This window comes from Eulemur rufifrons, chromosome 17 (genome assembly GCF_041146395.1).
Source record: "Eulemur rufifrons isolate Redbay chromosome 17, OSU_ERuf_1, whole genome shotgun sequence".
NCBI lineage: Eukaryota > Metazoa > Chordata > Mammalia > Primates > Lemuridae > Eulemur > Eulemur rufifrons.
In genome coordinates this window covers 42,004,435-42,027,018 of record NC_090999.1, presented here as the reverse complement: position 1 = coordinate 42,027,018, position 22,584 = coordinate 42,004,435, and positions in this window count along the sequence as shown.

Here is a 22,584-nt window from a genome sequence, read left to right as displayed (position 1 = left end):
GTGAAAATGAAAGACTGACCACTTATATATCATACATTCAGTATAGATGAAGTGCTTATGTGTCTGAAATGTGAAAGAGCTGTTTTGCTTTATGTCACATTGCAGTGGAAATAAGTAGAGAAAAGCCATTCTCTCCCATGCATATCTTTCACAGCCGTACTTTGCTGCCGCCTCTCCAAAAGCTTCCTCTGAATAGAATATTAGCACTTCAAGGACATTAGAACCAAGCTGAGACTAGATGGGAAACGGATGCCAAAATGGGCTGAGCTGTCCAGTCTGTAATCAACAAGAGTGAGTCCAAAGATTATGTCTTATCTAAAAAACAGCAGAAAAGACATTTTTTCCCTTAAACAAAACTACAAAGGTGCATTACAATTTCACAAATATTTGTTGAATAGTATTAAGGGCAAGGCAGTGTGCTGGGCACCACTTGGCAGAGCTTTTACAGGACTGTTGGACAACTGCCAGGTAACCAGTGGACAGGTGGCTCAGGGAGCTTATCACCACTGTCCTGGTTTGCTTGGGACTGAGAGGGTTCCCGGGACATGTGACTTTCAGAGCTAAAACTGATATAGTCCCTGGCAGACCAGGATGAGTTGGCCACCCTACCTATCAGGCAACCTCAGCTCCAAGTTTTATGATTTTAATCTCAAATGTCTACTTGATCATAATAAACTGTGATATTTAGAGTAAATTATTGGTCCTACAGATACTTTTCTCTAAGCAGATGTGTATAGGAAAGAATTCTGGTCTGTGGAAAACTGGTTCTGACGCTTTACTAACTGCATGTAACTCATACTGCTTTATGAGTTAGTCATAATTAATCTCTGAACCTGATTGCATAAAATGAAAATAACCATCATATAAGTTCATTGCAAGGATTAAGTGAAATAATGTGAGAGATGGTGTTTTGCATATTTTCAAGTACAATGCAGATGTGAGATATTATTTTCAGACATGTTCCTATACCAATAACAGAATATTAGAAACCAAAAAATTCCATTTTTCCCCGCAATTTCTCAGGATAAAGTTTCTCCTCAACGGGTTTTATAATTTAGCAGAGTTAAAAATATTTGAAGACAGTGGAGCACAAGGTATTATTTTACTGCCATCTTTGGGACATGTTTTGAACTACACTCTTGTGTAGTTTAAGTAAATTGTTTTTCAAAAGCAGTGTAGTTATGTTTTTAAATGTATCGGCAACAGTGATTATGGCCACTGGTTGAGAGTCTGAAGGCCTCACTAAAAAGCTACTAGGTTAATCAATCATAAGGAATTGACTCAACAATGACTCACACCTGTCACAAGGCTATGCTTATGAACTGAGGCTGGTCTTCTGAAGTGATTAGCTGTTAAAGCTGGAAGGGACATTAGAAGCCAGTCCTTGCAGATGGCTTCCTGTCTACTTTCCCTGAGCTCACTTGGGGATTTATTAACAGGAAGGGTAGCAGATTGCAGCTCTGGGAGGTGCCCAGGAAGAGGGGATAGGCAATCTCTGGCACAAAAGAGAGAAAACAAACATCCAGACTCAACATGTATGTATCATATATGTACCTATATCCAAATGAATGACTGAACAAACAAACAAACTCTGTGTCAGGGCCTGTTCCTTTCTGACCCTGGGCTCTGTCTGGGTTGAAGGTGAAAATCAGAGAAGTAGCCTTAGAGTCTCCCATCCTGGGAATAGCAGTGCTGGCCAGTATCCCTCTACCTAATAATGCGCGATGGTATGGGAGGGTAGCCTTCAGAAGACTGGAATTGGAGGAAACCCCTTTTAAAACATTTTCTGTCTTCCTCTGGTTGCACAAGCTGTGCCTCCTAAGGAATCTAAGCAATTATTTTACCACAAATTCAAGTAGGAAAGTCAAAGCAGCACTGAGTTCTGAGTACGTGTGTTGGGGAGGAGGAGAGGGGAAGTGGAGAGGCAAAAGTCAAGAGTCGTGTTTTTGTTTAGATAACTCTCTCCTTTGTGCCACTCAATGACATTTCGAACTTGACAAAGATTCTTTGCTTGGCCAAACTTTAGTCAGGCTTCTGCACCTTTTCCTAGGTCCGTCTGTGCACTTCCTTGCAAAAATCCAGTTTTAGCAAAGAACCCTACTAACTCTCTGATCATCCCTGATACCTGATCAGGTTCCTTACCCTCCACCGCCCCCCACGTGATGTCTTCTCACCCTAGCCTGTCTTCAGCTAGAATCCTATTAGATCGGTTTAGCCAGAATACCTCTGATATTTCCTCTTAGTAATTTTCCATCCTCTGATCCACATCCTGCTCCTTGGCTATAAATTCCCACTTGTTCATGCTGTATCCAGAGTTGAGCCCAGTCTCTCTCCCCCATGGCAAAACCCAGTTGCAGCGGTCCCTGTACCTATCGCGATGGTCATGAGTCAAGTCTGCCTTACTGTGTATCATTGAATGATTTTGTTCTTTTGCAAACTTCAGAGCATGTGGCTACCTTTTCTGCCAGCTCTCCCATTCTTCCCAATCTGCACAGAGTCCTTTTGTCCTGCCACCTTCCTTAGGATACACCAGTTTCCCCTCAGGATGAAGGTTCTAAGTTCCAGTCCCTTCTTGTCTGGAGTTGTTGAGCTATGGCTTGATGTGGCAGGTCCAGAGTAGACAAGTGGCTCCTGAATGTCATCTTTAAAAATATTATTTCTCACACTCACTAAAATTTTAATTGTCAGCTTCAAAAGACATAATATCAATTACAGGCAAAGACATAGAACAACTGGGATGCTCTTACATTGCTATTGGAAGTGTAAAATGGTACAACCACCATGGAAAACTGTTTGGTGGTTTCCAACAAAGTTAAACACATGCCTATTCTATGACCCAGCAATTCTACTTCTAGATAGATATCTAAAATAAATGAGTATATATGTCCACAAAAGACTGATACATGAATGTATACAGCAACCTTATTCATAAAAGCAAAAAAGCAGAAACAACACAAATATCCATCAATTGGACGATGGATAAACAAATTGTATTATATTTGTGCAATGGAATTCTTCTCAACAATAACAAAAGAACAAACTACTGATGCATGAAACAACATGATTATTCTCAAGAACATTAAACTAAGCAAAAGAAGTCAAATACAAAAGAGATCATACTGTATGATTCCATTTACATGAAGTTAAAGAACAGGCAAAATTACTCTATGTCCACATAAATCACTATTTGGCTACCTTTTGTGGGGGAATATTGATTTTTAAAGGAGCACAAGAGGAACTTTGTAAGGTGATATCAATGTTTTTCTATCTTAATCTAGTGGTGATCACATATTGGTGTATACAAATTGCAAAGTTCTTAAGTGGTACACATAAGGTTTGTACATTTTTTATTTCATGTAAATTATGGCTCAATAAGGTACTATTAAAATCTCCTTTTCTCTCCCTCCACCTTTCTACCAATTAGAATTCCAGTTTGGTTCACTAACTCTTTATCCACTTTGTAACTTTACTCAGGAGTCAAGTGGTGGTGACTGCTTCAAATGTCACAAAAGGACATCTCCACCTACTCCTTGTCTGTAACCGGATGGATGTGGCTGGAGGAAAAAAAACACAGCTGTGCTAATTTAGTCTCACATTACATTTATCCTTGCAAGTCTCAAGTGGGCCTTCTGGAAATCCTTACAATCCTATTATATTTCATAAGTAAATTTGCTTTCCTACTTCCTAAAATTATTTCATACCTTAACCCTCTCTCTCTTCAAATCAACAGCACCCTCTCAGCTCTGACCTTGTTTCTTATTTCATTGAGAAAATAGCAGCAATCAAGAGAGAATTGCCTCATCTTCCCACCCCCAACTTGATCAGGCTGCCTGCATTTGTACTCGTGCAACCTGCCTTCACTCTTGTTTCAATGCATCAGTGATTATCGACACGGGCTACATGTAGAATTTTAAACATGTGATGCCCAAATCCCACTTTCAGAGATTCCGAATTAGTTAATCTGATGTGAGACAGCTTTTTTCTTTTCTACTCTTTTGTTTAAAAACAATTTTCAAGGGATTCTAATATACAGGTGGCATTTAGAATCAGGAATTTAGAATGTTCAAGCTCCTATTGATGGACAACTCCTCTACTTACAGAGTGGGTCTTATTCTCACCTTCTCAAAACCGTGGTCTACCCTCTTTCCTACATGATCAATTTTTTTCTCTCTTTTAGATTAGTCCCACCAGCATACAAAGAAGCTCTAGTATCTTGTCTTAATAAAACTCTTCCTTCACTCCACCTTTCCCTCTGGCTGCCGCTTTTACAGCAAAAAAATAGTTGTCTGTACTGGCTGTTTCTTCTATAACCTCCAATTGTCTCATTGACTTTTGTCTTTTATCATTCAACAGTGAAATCATCAACATCCTACATGTTGGCAAACCCAGTAATTTCATTTTAAGCTTTGATTTATTCTACTTTTTAGCAACATTTAGCACAATTGAATTTTCTTTGAACACTCTTTCACTAGGCTAGACCATCACTATCGTCTTTCTTCCGTAATAGTGTTTCTTCTCAGACTCCTTTGCTAGTGCCTCCTCTTTTTCCCAAGCTTTAAACCCCAGATGATCCCCTGGCTCAGGCCCTGTCTGTAATCCTCTCCAGCCACACTGCTCCTCAGGGTAGTCTAATCCAGTTTCCTCTGTAGGTGGCTCACACATGTATGTGTCTTGAACTCTAATCTCTTTTCTGAGAGCCAGGCTCGTATTTCATTACCTCTCCAACATCTCTTAATTTGGGTTTCAAACAGGCACACAAATTCTTATTTCTCCACAACCATCCCATCCTGCAACTTGCAACCTGCAAGTCTTCCACATCTTAGTAAATGGCATCAGAGTCACTGAGATCAGACTTTTTAGCAGCATCCTTTATTCCTTTTTCCTCACCTCATATCCCAGTCACCACTTCTCCCCATCTCCCATTGCCACCAACCTGATCCATGCCGCCATTGTCTCTCACCTTGGCTATTTTAATACTCTCCTAACTCGGCTTCCACACTTGTTCTACAGTCTGCTCCCACACAATAGCCAGTGAATCTTTAAAATATAAATGAGATGGTACTGCTCCTAAGTGCCACCATTTCCCCTCCTCCCAAGGCATCCCATAACACCTAAAGTCAAATCTACACTCCTTAATATGACCTATGTAGTCTCATGTTTCCTACCATTCCCACCACTCTCCTTTTCATTCACTCTGCTTCAGCTACATTGATTTATGTGTATCTCCCCAAAGGCCAAGCTTGTTTCTGCCTCAGAGTCATTATTCCTGTTTGTCCCTGTGCCTGGAAAGTTCTTCCTAAAAATCTTTGCATATCTGGCTTTATCACATTGTCCTGGACTCTGTCTCAATGTCATCTCTCCTCAGGGAAGTCTTCCTTAATCACCCCATAGGAAGGTAGAGGGAAGAGGATTTATTTATACTGTTCACTGCTCTATTCCCTAAGACCTGGCAGAAAGGCAGCTCTCAGTGAATAGTTGTTGAATGAATGAGTTTTTACGCTGCCTTTAGCATGAGAGTCTCAATGTCAACTCTAGCATATAATACACAAAGTGACTGTGTTAGTGAAAGCTTGGCACTTGTCCCCGAGGCTGCATCAGAAAAAGGAGGACGGTGATTTGAGGGGAAAAAAAAGGGGAGGTTTATTAATTCCTTGACAAATTAGGAGGATGGAGACTCCCATCTTAAAATGTCATTATTCTAATCATAAGTAGAAATATGGAGCTTTTAAAGGGAGGGTTTTTAGCTTCAGGCTATTGAGTTGATGATTTTAATCCATTCCATCTCCACTGAAGACAATCTCTCATGACCTCTGCCTGCCTGGACCTCCTGGACTTCTGCCAGGACCTCCCAGACCTCCACCTGGACAATTCCCTTGAGCCATCTCCTGTGGTGCAAAGAACAAAGGACACTCCCCTGTCCCTCCCAACCATTGACCTGAGGCAGGAATGCAGGTTTTAATTCTCAAAAAGGGGCGGGGAGTTTTAAAGAGACAGAAAACATTTTTACCCTTTCTTTGGCCATTTCCTCTGTTATAACTGTGTATCTAGAGGAAACAGATGGGTGATCTGAACAGAGTTTAATAAAGGGACTCAAAGTGTGGACAGAATGTAGGGAAACCACAAGAGATAATGTGGCACCTCAGGGCCAGTAACAGTGGGATGCCTTTACCACCCCTAGGGAACATAACCTAGAGAGAGAGCTGCATGGATATGGCCATCTGTCAAGAGTTGTGACATTAAGTCACAGGATGTAGCCAGCCCACTGTGACCCTGAAGACAGTGAGTCACTGTGATACATACCCTGACTTTTTTCTCCTCCCTCCTCCCTCCTGCCAAGATGCCCTTTTACAGACACATTTGGAAGCCAAAGGACAAGGGAGCCCATTGATGAAATTCACATGGTTCATTCTGCTGGGGTACAGAGCAGGTTGGAGAAGAATGGAAATAGATCTGGCAGGGCAAAAGACTATTTAACACTTATTCCTGGAATTGGAAGGTAGCTTCTTCCCCACAATAGGCAATTTGACTAATTATTTAAATGGTTGCTTATTGTTGACAACCCATTATTCTTTTCAGGGTTTGTCTGCCTTTGTTGCATGGTGAACTGCTTAAGAGCAGGCACCTCTCAGTCATGGATGGTATGTGCAAAGTACAGTCGGCCCTTCCTCCGTACCCATGGGTTTCACATGCATGGATTCAACCAACTGTGGTTCAAAAATATTCAGGGGGAAATTAATAAAAAATACAAATACAACAATAAAAAAATACAAATGAAAACCAGTGTAATATAACAACTATTTATTAAAACATACCATTTACATTGTATTAGGTATTATAAGTAATCTAGAGATGATTTAAAGTGTATGGAAGGATGTGCATAGGAGTTTTTGCAAATACTGTACTGTGCTGTTTTATATAAGGGATTGAGCATCATCCAGGGATTTGTCTTCCCCCCTCCCCCCTCAAGAGTGCTGAACAGGGATTTGGTATCTGTGTGAGAGGGGAGGGAAAGTACCTGGAACCAACTCCTTGTGGATAGCAATGGATGACTGCATGTAGTGAAGTTCTCAAAATATCCTTTAGAACACTTTTCCCAAGTGTTTGATGAATTTCTCCTATCAGTGGTTCATTAAATTTGTATGAAATTTTACCCTTTACAAAACCTTCATAACAGTTTTGGAGATCAGCAGGACAAATATTATTATCTCTACAGGGCTAATGAAGAAATTTGGACAGAGTTCAGTGACTTGGTGCTACACAATAGGTGGAACTGGAAATCAAATCCTAGAACTTTCATCTTACAGTCTAATGCTCTCTACTATATCATGCTACCTCCCTTAGGGGGTCACTTCAGGGGGTTATTTTCTTTCCCACATTCTAATAGGTGTATAGTGTTATCTCATTGTGGTTTTAGTTTGCATTTCCTTAATGACTAATTATGTTGAGCATTATTTTTTGTTATGCTTATTAGCCATCTTTGTATCCCCTTTGCTGAAATATTTTGCCAATAATTTTATTGGGTTATTTGTTTTCTGATTATTCAATTTCAAGAGTATTTTTTTTTGCAGCAGCAGGAGAAAGGGCCATTTTTATTGCATGGTACCATGCAAGGAAGACGGGCAGCTAATGCTTAAGACTTGAATTTCCTGATGGCTTGTAAGCAAAGGTTGTTAAAGGCAGGAGTCCCTTTCAGGACAGCAGGAATTGCAGACAAAAATCATAAATGAATATGTGGACTTTATACATTGGTCTGACCCAAAAAGGTTTGATATGTTGAATATCTTGAAGAAGGGACTTGAAGATCATAGGTGGATTCAGAGATTTTTTGACTAGCTGAAAGGAATGGTGAGGTGAGGTGACTTTTTCCAGTCCTCTCAGGGAGAAATTTAGAATAAAGAATAGTAGTCAGATTTCAATTCCTCAGTTCCCTCTTATCTGCATTTTACCTCCAGTGAAGATTTCTTTTTTTAAACAATTTATTTTTAATTATTATGGGTATATAATAGTTATATGTTTTTACAGGGTACATGTGATGTTTTAAAACAGACATATAATTGTTGGCATATAGAAATGTGACTAACTTTTGTATGTTGATTTTGTATCCTGCAACTTTACTGAATATGTTTATCAGTTGTAATAGTTTTGTTGTGCGTTCTTAAGGTTTCTCTAGATATAAGATCATGTCATCTGCAAACACAGATAATTTGACTTCTTTCTTTCCAACGTGGATGCTCTTTATTTCCTTCTCTTGTGTGATTGCTTGAGCTAGAACTTCCAGTACTATGTTGAATAACATGATGAAAGTGGGTATCCTTGTCTTATTCCAGATATTAAAGTAAATGCTTTCAGTTTTTCCTCATTCAGTAGATACAGATAAAAAATTCTGTAAATATCTATTAGATCCATTTGGCCTATAGTACAGATTAAGTTTAATGTTTCTTTGTTGATTTTCTGTCTGGATGATCTGTCCAATGCCAAAAGTGGAAGAATGTTAAGGTCTCCAACAATTATTGTATTGGGGTCAATCTCTCTCTTTAGCTCTGATAATATTTGTTTGATATATCTGGTTGCTCTAATGTTGGGTGCATATATATTTAGAATTTTTATATATCTTCTTGCTGAAATGACCCCTTTATCATTATATAATGACCTTCTTTTTCTCTTTTTACAGTTTTCATCTTGAAGTCTATTTCATCTGATAAAATACAGCTACTCCTGCTCTTTTTTGGTTTTCATTTACATGGAATATCTTTTTCCATCCCTTTATTTTCAGTCTTTGTATATCTTTATAGGTGAAGTGTGTTTCTGCAGGCAACAGATATTTGGCTCTTGTTTTTTTTTTATCCATTTAATCACTCTATGTCTTTTGATTGGAGAGTTTAGTCCATTCATTTTTAATTTTTAAAAAATTCATTGCAGACGTCTTTCATCCATGTTATTATTGATAAGTAAGGCCTTACTACTGCCATGTTGTTATTTGATTTCTGGTTGTTTTGCCATCTTCCCTCCCTCCCTTTCTTCCTTCTTTCCTTCCATCCTGTCTTCCTTTGTTGAAAGTGGTTTTCTTTGATAATGTGTTTTAATTTCTTTTTATTTTCTGAATATCTGTTTTGGTTTTTTGATATGAGGTTATCATGAGGCTTGCAAAAAACATTTTATAACCAATTATTTTAAACATAAAAACTCTGCTTACAAACAAACAAATAAGCAAAAAGAAACCTAACAGAAATTCTACACTTTAACTTCATTTCCCTTTTGCTTTTTAACTTTTTGCTGTTTCCATCTATAACTTTTTATACTACCTATCTCCCAAAAATTGTTGTAGTTATATATGATAGGTTTCTTTTAGTCTTCCTACTCAAGACATAAGTGGTTTATACACTGCAATTACAGTAATACAGTATTCTGTATTTGTGTACTTACTGTTACCAGTGAGTTGTATACCTTCAGATGATTTCTCATTGTTCATTAATGTCCTTTTCTTTCAGATTGAAGAATTCTTTTGAATATTTCTCATAGGACAGGTCTGGTGTTGAAGAAATCCCTCAGGTTTTGTTTGTCTGAGAAAGTCTTTATGTCTCCTTGATGTTTGAAGAATATTTTTGCAGAATATAATATTCTAGGGTTAAGTTTTTTTTTTTTCCCCCTTCAGCACTTTGAACATGTCATGCCACTCTCTCCTAGCCTGGAAAATTTCCACTGAGAAGTCTTCTGCCAGATGCATTAGAGCTCCTTCATATGTTATTTTTTTCTTTTTTATTGCTTCCATTAGGATCTTTTCTTTATCTGTGACCCTTGGGAGCTTGATTATTAAATGCCTCAAGGTAGCCTTGTTTGGGTTAAATCTACTTGGTGTTCTATGACCTTCTTGTACCTGAATATTGATATCTTTTTCTAGGTTTGGAAATTTCTCTGTTATTATTTCTTTTAATAAATTTTTTATAGTAGTCTCTCTCTCTACCTCTTCTTTAAGGCCAATAACTCTTAGATTTGCTCCTTTGAGGCTATTTTTTAGATTTTGTAGGCATGCTTTATTCTTATTTGTTGTCTTTTCTCTTCTGACTGTATATTTTCAAATAGCGTGTCTTCAATCTCACTAATTCTTTATTCTGCTTGGTCAATTCTGCTTTTGAGAGACTCCAATCCATTTCTCAGTTTGTTAATTGAATTCTTAAGCTCTATAATTTCTGCTTGATTTTTTAAAAATTATTTCAATCTCTTTGTTAAATTTCTCTGATAGACTTTGAATTCCTTCTCTGTGTTGTCTTGAAGTTCATTGAGCTTTTTTAGTACAGCTATTTTGAATTCTTTTTCTGAAAGGTCATCTATTTCCATCACTCCTGGATTGGTCACTGGTACCTTATTTAGTTTGTTTGGTAGCCTTCTGTAGCTAGAGGGCAGACATACCTGAAGACCAGACACTAAGCTTAATTGTAAGAGTGACAGAGTTTTCTAGCAGTCTGAATTCTCAGCACCAGAGTTAGGGGCCCCACAGAGATAAAGATCTGGAAAGGAACTTCTGAGTATTTTCCCTTGAGCACATTCAATCCCCAGACTCTCCTGAACCATCCAAGGCTGAAGACATGGCCCACTCCACCTTTGGGAAGATAGAACTCCCACCCTCCCCCTTTTGAAGACAATGCAGACACTTCAAATGAGACTGGGGTCTTACAAGACAATGCTTGTCTTCCTCAGGGTCTGTCTTTACTTCCTTTTCTAGTTGCCAGACCAATAACTAGGGTCAGATCTACAATGGGGATGTGCTGGGATTATGAAGGGAGGCGATGAATTATACACCAGAGGAGCTGACTCACATGTAACAGCTTCATAAACCAGAAGAGCATGGTTCAAGGGTGCTGGAGCAAGGGGTGACAAAATATAAAGCTGAATATAGGAATACTCTTCCATGACATGGGATTTAACATTTTCACATGGGACCTGAAAGCTGATTTTAATATGCTGCTGTTATGGCATTTGGAATCTTGAAAAAATGATGGGCCACATGAAATCATACTGAGATGCCAGAGCTACCATGCAGAATATAGAGGAAGGGATTAAAAGGCTCAGAGAAGGGAGCATGCTGGAATAGATCTACTATGAGACTGGAAAACCCACCGGACGACTCTCTTCCTTGGGAGGACACAGAAGACGCTTTATTTTCCAGAACAATAAGAAATGTACTGGTAGGGAGCAGCCACATCAATAAGGAGCTCCATGGTGTCCATGCTCTGTAGGACAGGGCTGATTATAGGAGAGGCTGTTATTGAAGTGGGCTCATCCTAGCAATGGAGATCCTGGATTAGCAAAGGCAGGGGAAGTGCCTAACCACCAGAAGCAAGGCAGGCACAATTACTGTAGTTGGCAGTAAGATCAGAATGGCAGCAGGAGAGGCGGACCCACAGGGATCTTTGGAGATGGAGATGGACAATAATGGTGATCATGGTATTCCTATGGGCAAGATGAACAGAAGGCTGACATCATGATCTTTTACCCAGTTTTCAGAGCTGAGTCAGTTATCTACTCTCATCTACCGAATAAGAGGTGATGTGGCCATTAGTATGGTACCTGCAAGACTTAAAAAGTGTATACAGTAGTGATTCCTCTAGTACTTCCCCAAAAAAGCCTATGGCCATTTACTCAGGTAACCAAATAATGGGCAAAAAGGAATACCTAAATCTTTCAAGGGCTTTGGGCACAGGGTCTGAGCTGACAAAATATCCAGGGACCCAACATCTGTTAGAGAGAAAGAACAAATCGAGTTCTGGCCCGGATCTGCCTTATAGTGGGTCAGCTGCCTCCTTGAGCCCACCTGGTAATGATCTCTTCTGTTCTCAAATATATAATTGGAATAGAGAAGTGGCAGTACTATCACATTGATTTCTTGATCTGTAGAGGAAGATCTATTGTAGTAGGGAAGGTCTAGTGGAAGTTCCTTAAACCTTCCAGCCTCACTAAGAAAGTTAATCAAAAACATTATTAGATATCAAGGATAATGGAACAGATTCATGGGTGGTGGTTCTTATCACATCCCCATTTAATTCACTAGTTTAGCTTCTTTACAAACTGGACAGACCATGGCAATGCAGCAAGTAGACTGCCATAAGATTATCCAAGAGGCCCCAATAATAGCAGCTGTACTGAATGTGGTATCTTTCCTAGAACTGATTAGCACAGTCTCAGGTATGTGCGTTATGACAGTTTAACATAATTCCAAAAATCTCTGCTAATTGTAATTGTAACAAAAATTATTATAGATGCACACTTATAACTTTGACTCAAGCAGTACAAAAGCAATCCATGTAATGAAAACATTTGTACCCTTGTAATATTCTGAAATAAAAAAGGAAATAAATTATTATAGAAAAAGATACAAGAAATTTGAAGAGGATCAGGATTCCAGAGATGCTGTAGGTTCCCAATAAGAGTTGCTAGTTTTATCTTCCCTGTAACAAATCAACTGTCCTTAAGTGTCTGCAGCAGAAGGTTTTCTGGGAGCAGGTGAAGGAATCCTTAAAAGCCCAGGATGAGTTTTATCAACTAGCAAGTGCATGTGCACTATTATAAATTGTGCCATATTGTTATGGGTTTTTATCTAACAGTGAGAACAGAACTCTGTGTTCCCACTGTGTAATATTATTACTTAGCAGCTGCGTACCTGGGGTATAGCCTGACTCCATGTCCTCAGATGACTCTTTGGAACCAGGCTTTTCTATTTCCAGTAGACCTCATGTATCTACAGTACTCTATGTTCTCATTGCATAATTAAAAAAAAAAAAAAATCACTGGTTGGGATACCTGGGATATAGCATAATTCCATTTGCTCATATGACCTTTGGAACTAGGTTTTTCTATCTGTAGAAAAACTCACCATTCCTCATGACAGCATAGTCTGAGTCTATTGATCTGAGTGTTCTTTCTAGAAAATATCAAATTTGTCCGCTAAGCTGGTGACATAATGTTTACTAGACTAGGTGAGCTTGAAGTACTCTGAATGCCTTGGTAAGACACACAAACTCCAGAGGATGGGAGATAGACCTTGCAAAGATTAAGGGGCCTGCTACATTAGTGATGTTTTTAGGGGTCCAGTGGTCTGGGGGATGCTGAGATATCCCCTCCAGAGTAAAAACAAGTTATTGTGCCTTGCAGCTCTTATTGTTAGGAAAGAAATATGAAGTTGGTCAGCCTCTGCAGGTTTTGGATATAACAAATATCACACTTGGGGATAAAGCTCTGGCCATATATCAGGTAAAGGCAATAGTCCTAGTTTTAAGTGGGTTCAAGAGCAAGGAAGGGCTCTGCAGCAGGTGTAGACTGCAGTATAAGCATCCCTGTTACTTGGGCCATATTGTCTGGCAGAGGCCATGGTACTAGAGTTATCTGGTTATTAAAGGATGCTATATACACTCTGGAAAACTCCAATAAGAGTCACAGCACATACCTTTAGGGTTTTGAAACAAGGCCATAGAATCTGTAGCAGAGAATTGTATACCATTCAAAAAACAAGTCCTGGCAGGGATGGAGGCTGGGAATGGGCCGAATAGCATTGGTTTGTGGTAGACAGAATAATGAACCTGTAAATATGTTATTTTACATGGCAAAAGGGACTTTGCAGATGTCATTATGTTAAGATTCATGAGGTGGGAAAATTATCCTGGGTTATCTGGGTGGCCAATGTAGAAAGGGTCCTATAAGAGGAAGACAGAAGGCTCAGAGTCGAGGAAGGAGAAATGCTGATGGAAGCAGGGCTTATCACCGGAGAAAGAGGGAGAATGGAAGACGCTCTGCTGCTGGCTTGAAGTTGAGGAAAGGGCCACGAGCCAAGGAATGCTGGAGGCCTCTGGAGGCTGTAAAGGGAAGGAAACAGATTCTCCTCTAGAGCCTCCAGAAGGAATGCAGGCCGGCTGACCCCTGGGCTTTAGGCTGGTGAAATTGATTCTTACCTCCAGAATAGTAAGCTGATAAATGTTTGTTGTTTTAAGCAGTAAAGTATGTGAGAATTTGTTATAGTAGCAAGAGGGAACAAAGATAGGCTGTGAGACATTTCTCACCAAGGCTGTGAGACATTTAGTCTGCTGAATGTCCAACCTGTCAGCTACAGACACTGGCAAGTTGATTACATTTACCCTGACTAGGATTAATATGTTTTCTGAGTATAGGTTTGCCTTTACTAGCTGTAAAGCTTCAGCCAGCGCCATTATCCATGGACTCATCAGCGTCTGATCTACTGACATAGGATCCTGCACAGCATTGCCTCAGACCAAGCATCCCACTCTATAGCAAAGGAGTTTATTAGTGAAAACACAACTGTGGGATCCACTGTTCCTACCACATACTCCACCCTGCAGAAGTTCCATCCTGATGGAGGGGTGACATGGGCTCTTCAGGGAAAGGACACTTTGCAACACTGGGTGCTACCCTTCAGGATGCACTATACTCCTTAAATCAATGCTCACTATATGATGTGTCTCCAATAGATATTAATAGACTATAGGGGTCCAAAAATGAAGAGGTGAAAGCAGGCGTGGCCTCAGTGATCCACTGAGGAATTTATGCTCCTCATCTCTACAACTTTAGAGTCTGCGGGGCTACAGCTGCTACCTGGTCACTTTAGATTCCTCATGCCAGTAAATTAGTAGGCAAATAAAAGAGTTACCATACTGACAGGGGCAACTGGCCCTGATTGTCCAGGGAGGGAGGAAATTTTTTCACCAACAATAGCAATAGAGAAGTGTTTGGTACTCAGGTGACCCACTGGGTCATCTCTTGGTATGCCCATGCACAGGTTTCACTGTAAGTTGGAGGGTACAGCAAACTCAGTTCAATAAGGGCATGGTAACTAGGGCCTCAGAACACTATGAGGTGAGGGCCTGGCCATCTTACCAGGCAACCCAGAAGTGCCAGCCTAGGGCAAAGGTCGCTAGAGTGGGTGGTGCAGAAGGGAGTTGATGAGAACAAGCTATATAGTCTTGGGACCAACTGAATACATGGGGGCTGTGGTTTGTCCCGCTATCCTTTTTGTTTATGTCCCCAGGAATTATGACAATAGAATTCAGAATACCTGGATGAAGTAAACTTACTGTGAGAAGGAAGTGGATGTGAGCAGTGGGAGGGGTGAACTGTGGCAGAGGCTGTGGTGCCTGCCGTGGCATCCGTCTCTCAGCCGCTGTGGATGTCTGCTGCTATAGCAGTATGCATCCTTTTGCACTTAGCTTTTGTCCATTCAGCATTATAATGGTTATAGTCTTTCGTATGGTTGTATGTAGTGTAATGTAGTTCTTTTTTTTTTATTGCTGTATAGCATTCAATTGTATGAATATACCACAATTTACTTATTCCATTTTTCTGTTGATGGATCTTTGAGTTGTTTATAGTTTTTGACTACTACAAATAATGCCACTATGGATATTCTTTTACTTGTCTGCATACCTACATATATAGTTCTGTTGGATCTCTACCTGGGAGTAAAATTATTAGATCCTACGGTACACATATGTCTATGACAGTAGATAATGTTAAAGAGTTTTCCAAAGTGGTTTGTGTCCTATTAGGAACTATTTCACAACTCTGTGGGTGTGAAGATATTCTCCTATATTATCTTCTGGAAGCTTTATTGTTTTACTTTTTAACTTTATATCAGTAATCGATTGGAATTGATTTTTATTATGGTATGAGACAGGGGTCAAGTTTAATTTAATTTTTTTCAATGTTGAAATCAATTGATCATTTAATTTAAAAATGCTATGTAAGAGATTTTTCTTTCCCCAATGTTCTCCAACACAGTATCATGCACTGTTTCATTTGTTTGGTTTTTCTCAAGTTCTAAGGAAGTAATTAGACAATTATTTGGTTGAACTTCTTGTGATGTTGGTATTATTATCCTCATTTTGCTCTGAGGAAACTGAGGCATAGATAAGTTAATCAGTTTAGTCAACAGGTTTTTCTGTACAAAGAGTCACCTTACTAATGCCTTAAACAAGATATTAATAGAATTTATTTTATTGTTTTCATAGGTGATAGTATGGATATAGGTGGCTCAGGGCTGATAGGTGTGAAAATAAATAAAATTTAAAAGCTTTTGCAACCCCCCAAAACACACTTTAAGCCTTGAGAGAGATGTAACTGTGATCTGAGTCACACATATGGTTACAAAGTCTGTTCTCAGATTATAGATTAACTTGCTTTTTTAATTTTTCTTGTTCTGTACAATGACTAGAAAGAATCAGATGACATCAGGGACAAAACCTCCTCTCTTTCTTAATTAATGACCCTTGTTATAAATTAACTTCCCATTTGTTTTACTGCTCTGCTTAGACCACATGACAAAAAAACCCGTGATTATTACATCCTCTGCAAAAAAAAATGTTAAATGTACCCTTTCCAGAAAGGAACACTGCCTATACTCAAATTGCTATAACTGTGCCAACCTTGCATGAATAAATGTAATCCTGCTAAAAACTCTTCTATCTTTGCCCATATAAATGAAATCTTAACTTCCCTGAATTCAGAACGCTGAGTTCATTCCTTTGGAGATGGTGTTTCCGGGTGGTCCGTCCTCACACTTTGTGCTTGAATAAACTCTCTTTATATTAGATTCTGACCTCTTGGTTATTTTAGGTTGACCTGGGGAACTTCTGCCACCCTCAGGTGGTGTCCATTTCTGGATTCAATAGAGTTGCTTCAGCTCCCATTCTCACATTCTCATTGCAGCCCAGAGGGAAGAAAAGAGCATGGGAACACCTGCCCCTTTTTGACACGTGTTACCTGGACATCACACACCTCCACTCATGGCCTATTGGCCAAAATTCAGTTATATAGCCCCACTCACATCCAAGGCAACCTGGGAAATGGAGTTTTTACTTTAGGTGACTAATGCCTTGATGAAATTTGGGGTCTCTATTATTAATACTAAAGGAAAACAGAGAGAATGGACATTGGAACTGTTAGCCACAATTGTGTACTTGCTCTCAGCATGTCTGAGATTCAGACAAAGGTCTGTGAAGTCCAAGCTGTCCTACACGGCCCTGGCCACCTAGCTGGACTGCAACAGTTTGCCCCTCAGAAAATTCTGGGGATACATTCCCATCAGAATTTAATTCCTAGATGTCTCTCCAAATGTGTGTGTGTGTGTGTGTGTGTGTGTGTATGTATCCTTTTGTTAAAAAATAAAATTATTTAACTCAATGTATTTCTTTTTCTTGCTGAAGCTAGCAGAAAACCTGAGCTAAATTTAGAGATATTGCTTTTGTTGGTGAAAAAATTTCCCAAGCCTGTTTTAATCCTTCCTCCACTGGCTTCACTGAAGAGTTGCTTTCTTACTCTCTTACCTTCTTTTCTCCTCCCACCCTCCCTTCCTCTTTCTTTCCTCCTCAACCCTCTTAGTCTGTGTCTCTCTCACTCTCTTCTATCTTCAAAGCTGTGGTGCCCTGCTGTGCTGTTTCCTCTCCACACCCCACTGCCCTCATTCTGCCAAAGAACAAGCCAAATGGTGGGGGATGGAGGTGGGGTGGAAGGGAGGGAGGGGTCAAAGGGTGAGTCAAAATCTCTCTCTCACTTTCATTTTTTAAAACTTTTATTATTAGTTTTTATTACACAAGTAATACATGTTCAGTGTAGAAAAATTAGAAAACACAGAAAAGCAAAAAGAAAAAATAATCATCCATAATCCCACTACCCATAGATAACTACTATTAACATTTTAGTGTATGTCCTTCTAGCTTTCTTATGCATATATGTACATACATAGATATATTTATATATAATTTTCTTTTTTACAAATATTGTATCATACTATACATAATGTTTTATAACATGTGTTTTTCCTTTAATATATATTGTGAACATCATTGTTTATTCCCTGAAAAAATTATACAGATACTACATGCTTATTGTGGAAAAATTAGAAATTACAGATATGCAGAAAGAAAATATAATTGTTCCAAATCTCACCTCCCAGAGATAAATGCTGTTAACACTTTGGCAAGTATCCTTTCAGACTCTTTAATGCACACATGCATACATATATTTTTAAAAACGGTTCATACTATAGATATTCTTCTGTAACTTCCTTTTTTACATTTTACAGTAGAGCTTGTACATTTCAATAAATACACATATGGTGCTTATTCTTAATTGAAAGGATATACCATATTTAACCAACTGTATAATGTAGGTTTATTTACATTTTTTTCTCTCCTCCAAATAATGCAGCTATTAACATCCTTCCTTTCTTGCATATACTTTTTGAATGATGAATAAATGCATCTTAGCTCATTTTTTTCTGACCCTTTTAAAGGTTAATTCCTCTAAAGTGGAATTATTGGGGCATGCAGAAAATATATATTGCCAAAATATTTTTCAGAAGGGTGAAATCAATTTACATTATTATTGACTCTGTAAGAGAATGTTCATTTCCACACTTCTATTTTGTCCTTGGGAACTTTAATTCTTTATACTTTTTGCCTTTCTGATGTGCATAAAGGAGTTTACCATATTAATTTGTATTTTTGATTACTAGGATATTCCAATACTTTCATATTTATTATTAGTGGATTGTCAGTTTGTGTCCTAGCTCAATTTTCTATTGGAAATTTTGATTCTTCTTGAGTCATAAAATGGCATTTATTCATTATTCACTCATTCAATAAATATGCTTTCAGTATTTGCTTTGTGTCTAGCACTGTGCTAGGTGTTGTGGATACAACAGTAAGCACAATAATTATGATTGCTGCTTTCTTGTACTTCCAGTTTAGTGGGGATAAACAGACAATTAAACAAGCAATAATGAAAAAGTTCAACGGGGAAAGAATGCAACAGAAACACTTGGCTGGGAAGGGGGTTGTAGATCATGGAAACTTCCTCAGAGTGGTGGTGTTTAAGCTCTTGATGTATATTTGAGATCTATAGTCTTTCTTGCATATATTACAAATACTGTTTTCTCTTAATTTGGTTTGTTATTTTTTACTGTATAGGAGTTTTGCATTTTTAGTCAAATCCATCCATCTTTTCTTTCTGGTTTCTTCCTTTGGTGTCACTGTTAGAAAGGCTTTTTTTTTTTTAATACTAAAATTACATAAATATTCATCCATATTGCCTGCTAGTTCTTTTATATGTTTATTGTATGCTTTAACATTTAAATCTTTACTTCATCTAGAATTTATTTTGATGAAAATTGTGAGGTATAGATCTAATATTTCTCCCCCAAAATGCCTAACCAATTGTCTCAATATACTTTTCTTAATAATCTAACCTTTTCTCATAGATTTGAAATGTCATTTTTGTAATGTACTCAATTCTTTTATGTTCTTGGGTCGATTATGGACTGTGTCTTTAATTTTAATGAATTATTCTGAGGCCAATAGTATCACTGCTTTTTCTCATCCTACCCATTGTTACCTGAAATTGAGCATTTTGCATTTGGTGGCATTCTAGAACACAAAGAAATGATAGGCATTGCTTGGGTATGTGTGTGTAGAGTGGAAGTTAGGCTGGATGATAGTCTTAGTCCTTTCAATGTTGGGGTTTTCAGAGTCTGAAAATCCAGATGGGATCATTGTTAACCTGGCCTGTTTGTTTGCTTTCTAAAATAAATTAGATGGTTTTATACTCACAGTGTCTTTTCTTCCCCCCTTCACTCTGAAGCTCAGCTTTCAGCAGGTGGCAGTATTGCCAAACACTGAGTATTCCGTCTGTTTTTACAGGAGCACGGAGAAACAAAATGGTCTGGCATGATTTTAGAATTTCCCCCAAGAGCTTTAATTTGTTAGAGGAGGCATCAGGGCGCTGTGCTACTTCTAAAGCTTTCTTTGTACCTCTGAATAATGGCACAACCAGAAGTTTGCAGTGAGTCTGTTCCTAGATGTATGCAAAACATTAGTGGACAGATTTTTTTTAAAGTGACAACTTGGCCTTGTGGGCATTTCTTCACCTATCTTATCCAAAAGTGCCTTTGGACCCAGCCCGACTGATTTAAAGCGCAGAAATGCAGTTTTAAACAATGTGATTGTGGTGGAATTCAGGTGAGTTTTATTTCTATTTAGTGGTATTTTTCAGATTTGCCACAAAGAACATGTATTTTCTTTGTAATCTGAAAAAAAAATCAACACAGGATATTAAAAATATGGTGATAAAATGGGAGAGTGTGTGCCACAAAGTTTACACACTTTCTGTTTCAAACATGCGGGGACACGTGGACCCACAAACTTGATCTATTGAACCCATTTGGTTGCCCATGTGGGTAACAAATGGGTTCAATATTTTCTTCTTACCCCTAGCGATCAGCTCAGTGTTATTGCTAATCTGAAAGCGAATTACCAGCAGGAAGCCGAGACAGTAAAACGTCATCTCATGGAACCACACCTGAGAAAGTCCTTTGGTAAGTGGGAGGAGAGTGGGGCAGCCCGTAAACAATGCACTGGCATATCTAATGGGAGATGGTGAATAACCTACCGCAATCTTGAGCCGGTGGAGGTTACCAGGACTGTAAGCACTAAATTTAATTTTAAGACATGCTACTGAAAGAAGATCTATAAATCTTGGAGTATGTCCACAGGAACTACAAAACTGATCGAAGTCTGAAAAACAGGCACTATGAATAAAAGATAAGGTGGCTGAATATATTACCTTAGATATGGAAAGTCTGGCTAGGTAATTAGACAAATTCCCATCTCCATGAATAGCTACTACAGCCTTCCTAGCCATGGAGGTGAGACTTGAATTTATTAACAGTCTTCAGGAGTACAAAGGACAATTGCACATAAGGTAAGTGTTACTTTCACACTGAGACTAAGGCGAGAGTGAGCACAATTAACCAAGCAGAAGTGATCTAGGTCAGGCATCAGAAGAACATGCTGAACACCAAGGTTGGGCTTATCAGTTAATAACTTTGCATGGATTAGTAGAAACTAGATTGAAGCTAGAGTTCAACATAGTTGAAGTGTGGGAGAAGGCAGACACGGAAGCTGGGAGCTGCCAAACTGGGCTACTTCACAATTTCGAAAACAACGAACCTTAAATGAAATCTCCTCAGGGGATGAAAATGAACTGGACTCAGGAAAGGATATCAAGCTTTAATCAAACTTGATTTATGAAAATCAAGGTTTGCAGACCAGGTAAGTCTGGGAATGGTTGCTTGTTTTTTGCATGGGAGTCTCCACTCTAGGAATCTTTAAATAGCACATTCCCACAATTGTTTTATAAGTATTTGATTTTGCAAATTATGATTTTCTCATATAACTTTTCAAGAGTTCTTCTTTTTTGTAAAGCCAGGCATACCTATAACCATGCGCTAATTAATGATTCATTGGAACACAAGTCTGGACTCCAAGAATAAGGCCAACAACCAGCTGGTATGATCTAAATAGAGACCTGCATAGCTTTTGAGATCTCTTCCAACCCTTTAATTCTTTCACTTTCAATCAAAAGGGCTAGAAGACAATTCCAAGTGTAATTTCCACAACATCAGATATTAGGTTGAACTATACGAAACTGCCATTTTGTAGGTCAAAACAGTCAAATATCAGCAATTTCATGTAATTCAACATAATACAATAATTATTCCAATAGTTCATCTGTACCTCTCTTCATCTTCACTAAAGGTAAAGGCTTTCATACATTTAGTTTTTAGGTCAAATTATTGGTATACATATAAATGCCTGTGCACATAAGTATTGAGAAAGTACAGGGTTGGAACAAAGGATGTGTCTTGGATAAACCACTGATAGACATCTAGCTCATCCTTCTATTGTACTAGGCACTGGTGCCTCCTGTCTGACTCAAAGATTTCTCAGACTATGGAAAACAAGAAAAAAAGTGCAAAGACTTGATCTCTCAACCCATGGGGAATTCTTTCTAGGAAATGGGCCAAAGGAAGAACAGGAGAAAATATAACAAAATTTGTACCATGTTACAAGTTTAGTGGAGGAAGATCACAACAAAGCTGTGAGCAGAAAAACAAAGCATGTGGTTTCCTCTTTTCTAAAATATAGTATTGCTTAATGTGTCCTGCTTTCAAGATTCTAAGCCTAAGACAAGACACTAAGTACACATTGGAAAAGTCATATCTGCATAGTCATCTAAAATGAGACAAGCTTAGCTTAACTAAAAAAAATCTTATTAACAATGTAAAATGTTAAATATTTTTATGATCTGAGCTAATTCCAGCATGCCCTATAAGATTTAACACTATGCTGATGTGCAGACACCATGCTTCAGATTTCAATTAGAACAAAATGTGATAATATTCAATTTTACATTTGAGGGTAATTATATATGTTACTACACCATTTCCTAACTGGATTACTTCATTCTCCAAGAAGCTGAAAAAGACACCATTGGATCAAAAGGAAATTAGTTGCCCATATGCATTATACGAAGGTATTAGGATTATAATATATTTACAAAATTTAAGTACTTTTTATATGTGGTGTTTGTTGCATTATAAATTAAGATATTTTTATGGTGAAGCGCTTAGATTCTGACAGAATGGAAGACTAAATGTAAATGAATGCAGAGAAAGCAATAGGTAATGTGGTATATGTTTGCTTATAATATTATTTCTAATACTGATAGATTGGATTTTTGAACAAA